General features: G+C 46.2%; 1 protein-coding gene across 1 annotated transcript in view; it reads right to left on the minus strand.

Moving 5' to 3' along the window:
* Positions 1–45, minus strand: part of COQ3 (coenzyme Q3, methyltransferase) — a 6,780-nt gene extending 6,735 nt beyond the window's left edge. The window contains exon 1 of the mRNA XM_026845912.1: positions 14–45. The gene's annotated coding sequence lies outside the window, so the exon portion shown is untranslated. The remainder of the gene's footprint in view (positions 1–13) is intronic.
* Between the last annotated feature and the right edge of the window lie 5,202 nt (positions 46–5,247).

Genomic DNA, 5,247 nt, shown 5'->3' on the forward strand with positions numbered 1-5,247 from the left:
GCCCCGGCCGTACCGCCCCGGGCCTCCCACCGCCGCCCGAGGCAGCGGCTGCAGCTGCGTTAGACACTGTGAGGCTTCCGCGGCTGGGTCGAGTTAGTGCCACCCAGGAGGCTTCTGCTCCCCGGCAACGCCGCCGTTTAGGAGGATTTTATGGCCAGATTTCACAGAATCATCTAGGTTGGAAAAGACCTTGTAGATCATCCAGTTCAACCATTGACCTAACACTGACAGTTCCCAACTACACCAGATCCCTCAGCGCTATGTCGACCCGACTCTTAAACACCTCCAGGGATGGGGACTTGTTTTGCTGATTAAGGATACCAATTAAACTCGGACACCAGAGTGAAAAGAGTAGGTGTACTTTACTGGTGATAATCAAATAATGTAACAGTGTAATACAGAAGACATGCAGTAAGAAAAAAACGAATAGTGCACCTAAATCAACAAACAGGAGAATACAGGGTAATGGATCAAATCATTACTACATGAGAGAGAGAGAATAGTGATTAAGAAAGATCCATCACCACTTGCAGACGTTCCCATCACCCAGCCCCGCAGTGGCTGGGCAGCCCCGGTTACAGCGAGGGTTTGCAGAGCCTGTCCCGGCAAGGGGGAAATCCTACGCGGGGCGTCCACCCACAGGTGAGGCTGCCAAAGTCGCTGCAAATGGGCCCAGCCTTATATACCAGAGATCGACAAGCCAGAATAGCTGGCACCTTTGTTTTGAGCAGAAAATTTCTGGTTTCATTCTCCCGTTGGATTCCACCCACAGCCTGGCAGGGCTCAGGGAGGAAACCAACGGAGTTTCTAACAAGGCCAGATACTTGGGTTCTCAGCCTTGAACAAGGCCAAACAAGGGAAGCTGGATACATTCTCTCCTCACTGCTGACTGTATTCTGTCTAAGCTTCATCTTTCACTCGCGAGCTTACACACTTTGTTAATGATTACATACTATGTTAGCAGCTTCGGCTTGGGGCCTGCTGTTCAGGCTTCAGTATTTCAATGTTTTAGCACTTTTTACATCAGAATAGGTGGTTTGTTATAACTTAGTACAATACCTACTAGCACAATGGTTTTCAGTTATAAAATATAAAGGATTCATCTATAGGTCAACTCTGGCTTGGGCTGGTTGTCCAAGCCTTAGCACTTCAGGACTCCACCACCTCCCTGGGCAGCCCATTCCAACACCTAACAACCCATTCTGTAAAGAAATTCTTCCTAATATCCAGTCTAAACCTTCCCTGGTGCAACTTGAGGCCATTAACTCTTGTCCTATCACTTGTTACTTGGTTAAAGAGGCTCATCCCCAGCTCTCTGCAACCTCCTTTCAGGGAGCTGTAGAGGGCGATGAGGTCTCCCCTCAGCCTCCTCCAGACTAAACCCCCCCAGTTCCCTCAGCCGCTCCTCGTAGGACCTGTGCTCCAGACCCTGCACCAGCTTCGTTGCCCTTCTCTGGACACGCTCGAGTCATTCAATGTCCTTTTTGTAGTGAGGGGCCCAAAACTGAACACAGGAATTGAGGTGCGGCCTCACCAGTGCCGAGTCCAGGGGTCAGATCCCTTCCCTGTCCCTGCTGTCCACGCTATTGCTGACACAAGCCAGGATGCCATTGGCCTTCTTGGCCCCCTGGGCACACTGCTGGCTCCTGTTCAGCCGGCTGTCAATCAACCCCCCCAGGTCCCTCTCTGACTGGCAGCTCTCCAGCCACTCCTCCCCAAGCCTGTAGTGCTGCTGGGGGTTGTTGTTACACGATGTGTTTATAGATATTTATAACATTTATTATTAAATGACTGTTTTATAAAATGTAAGGGCAACAAAGCAAAATGCTGGACAGCCCATTGCAAGCACTTATTCATAGAATCATAGAATGGTTTGTGTTGGAAGGTACTTTAAAGATCATCTAGTTCCAACCTCCTGCCATGGGCAGGGACACCTTCCACTAGACCAGGTTGCTCAAAGCCCCATCCAACCTGGCCTTGAACACTGCCAGGGAGGGGGCATCCACAGCCTCTCTAGGCAACCTGTTCCAGTGCCTCACTACCCTCACTGCAAAGGATTTCTTCCTTATATCTAATCTAAATCTATCCTCTTTAGTTTAAAACCATCATTCCTCATCCTATCACTACACTCTCTGGTAAAGAGTCCCTCCCCAGCTTTCCTGTAGGCCCCCTTTACGTACTGGAAGGCCACTGTAAGGTCTCCCTGGAGCCTTCTCTTCTCCAGGGTGAACAACCCCAACTCTCTCAGCCTGTCCTCATAAGGGAGGTGCTCCAGCCCCCTGATCGTCTTTGTGGCCTCCTCTGGACCCACTCGAGCAGGTCCATGTCCTTCTTATGTTGGGGGCCCCAGAGCTGAACACAGCACTCCAGGTGGGGTCTCACAAGAGGGAAGGAGAGAGGGAGAATCACCTCCCTCAACCTAGTGGTCACAATTCTCTTGATGCAGCCCAGGATATAGTTGGCTTTCTGGGCTGCAAGTGCACATTGCTAGCTCATAGTTTTCTATCCACTAGTATCCCCAAGTCCTTCTCTGCAGGGCTGCTCTCAATCCACTAATTGCCTAGTCTGTATCTGTGCTTGGGATTGCCCTGACCCGTGTGCAGGACCTTGCACTTGGCCTTGTTGAATTTCGTAAGGTTTGCATAGGCCCATCTCTCAAGACTGTCAAGGTCCCTCTGGATGGCATCTCCCTTCCCTCCAGTGTGTCCAGTGTGTTGTATTCAAGCTTATTTAAAAATAAAAATATTCCAGCTTAAGATGTGGTTCATTAAGCAAGAAAAAATGCTTTCTTTACCTTTCCCTTCACAACAGTAAAGCGCTGTGGTGTCCTGATGCACTTTGCATTGTAACCGATACAGCAGGGTTGGTGCTCCTTCTGCCTGCAAGACCCAGCTTGCACAAATGCCAACCCCTGTTGTCCCAGGGGTGCATCATGGCACACATCACCATGGCTTCACCCAGAAGCTCTGCTGAAAATTAACACAGTGATTTTATTTAAATTTATGCCCCTTTACTCCTGCACGTGGACCCGATCCTTGCGTGTCTTGGAACAAGAAAACAATCCTTTAGCAGAAGCTTGTTTGGATGACACTGTGATTAGCTATCAGCTTTCAGTCTCTTTTATTACCAAGTAACACACTGGACTTGTTGGAGCAGGCCCAAATCACAAGACTCCTCACTTCTGAAGTGATACCCAACTGCCTGTACTACACATCTGTGGTAAGGAGCAGAGCTCTTGGGCTCCCAACACGACCAGGCCTGAGACAAACTCCTGAGCACTTCCTTGTGGGAAACATCCAGGCTGGTTTGCTGCTGCCTGTTGCAGAGGCTGCCATGTCAGCAAGGCCGCCTTCCCCGCTCCCTCGCCCTGGCACTGCTGCCCAGGGCCCAGGACTGAGGCTCAGCTGAGAGTTTGAACCTACATGCCACTGTGAGCTGCTCTGGCAGTTCAGAGCTGACAGACAGAAGAGCTCTTCTTCCCCTCCTCCTCCCCCCCTGGCAGGCTTTGGCAATTTCAGATCCCTGTGGAGAGCTGGTTTAATATGCTTAAATAGTAAAGAACTAAGCTAATGTCTTAAAAGAATCATTTTCTGATGCTTTATTGAGCTGCCGGTCTCATGAGAAAGTCCCATGAACACCAAAGCTGGCAGGAAGGGAAGGGTGTGGAACAAGGCAAGGGTACCCGCAGCATTCCCAGGCTTTCCAAGCAGAGGAACCCCTGCCTGGCTGCAGGCTTGCGCAAAGCCAGGGGCAGGAGCACCCTCCAGGCAGGAGATTTGTAGTAGTACAGCCAATCATGGTTTGACTCGTTCTTCCCTCTATCTAATGCCAGACTGTTTTATTAACTGACCTTGTTCAGTGCTGTAACCTCAGTGCTTGAAACCTGCCTATTTACAGGTCTGTAAATACAGTGTAATTCATCTAAGAGTTAAAAGTTTGCTTTTTTTTTTTTTTTTTTTCTTTTAAGGCTAAATAAGGACTACTGAAAGGTCTCAAGCTTGTCTCAGCAGCAATTAAATATATGGCAAACCTGCTTAGTATCTGTGTGTGCACTGCTTCCCTCTCACCTACTTTCCATCTGGCAAAGCTCCTGGTCTGGTGGACTTACAAGTCATAAATAACATCTCAGAGCTTCTGAAAAAAACAGAGCTTAAAGAAATCCTTTATGCTAAGACACATGGTCTCCTTAAGACACAAAACTAACCCTTCCTTTAAAGTGTGCTTCTACGTGTTACTTATGCAAATTAATTTATTACTTCTCATGTATTTAGCGAAGCAAACGCAAAATCTGGAGAGAGCAAGCCATTCCTTATGTTGCCATTGCTTTTATATTTGTGATTTTTAAAAATTTACTAAAAAGCCATTAAATACATGCACAATGGCAAGTATTTTACTTAACAGGATAAGCTGGTGCTATTCAATTTTTCTACTATTAAACAGACTTTAAGATAATGGCTGTTAAATGCAGCAGCCTAGAATGCAACCTCTCCCACAAGACAGGGCCTCAAAGACACAAATAAAAGAGACTTTTTTTCCAAACCAGTTATTATGCCGTATTTCAAAAAGTGTGTAGTTGCTTGTTCTTTAGAGTACTTTACCCAGCTACACTTTTTTGGCCTATCCATGGCCACAGCCAGTGCCTTAGGGTACATATTCACATTAGTTCTGTTGTGTTCATCTTCAAAACAATTTGCGTGGAAACCATTTTTCACTTGATTCCACACTACTCCATATTTATTAAAAACATTTTTCAAGGGAACTGCCTCCAAATGTCATGTTGCTGCATGACATTCAAAATGGTATGTCTTGCTCTCCTGCACTGCACTATTTTGCAGTGTTTATTTTAAAATGTGAAAGAGTAGAGCAACAACCCAATTTAGACTTTTCCAAAATTATGCATTCCCATTTTTGTATATATTTGCATGTGTTTTCATTTAAGATCACTTCAGTTGTATGGAATTAAAGACTGGATGTTCCTTTAGTCTTTACCACTGGAAAAACATTCACAGGGGAGTTACTAAAACCCAAAGAAGTCTAATGTATGTGAAGCTGATATAGTACCGATGTATTTTTAATTACTGGTGTGCTAAGTTTGTTGTTTAGTAAGATTTCTGAAACGGTTAAATGCAGAGATCGTATGCTCTTTTTATTGGCATACAGTCACTACCCATAGAAGTGCATTTGTGTCAAAAAAATAATTTTCATATTTACAGGAAGTGACAGAATTCCAGATGTTGGCAGAGTATA

Source organism: Athene cunicularia, assembly GCF_003259725.1.
Source record: "Athene cunicularia isolate RWA chromosome 3 unlocalized genomic scaffold, athCun1 chr3_part1, whole genome shotgun sequence".
NCBI classification, from domain to species: Eukaryota; Metazoa; Chordata; class Aves; order Strigiformes; family Strigidae; genus Athene; species Athene cunicularia.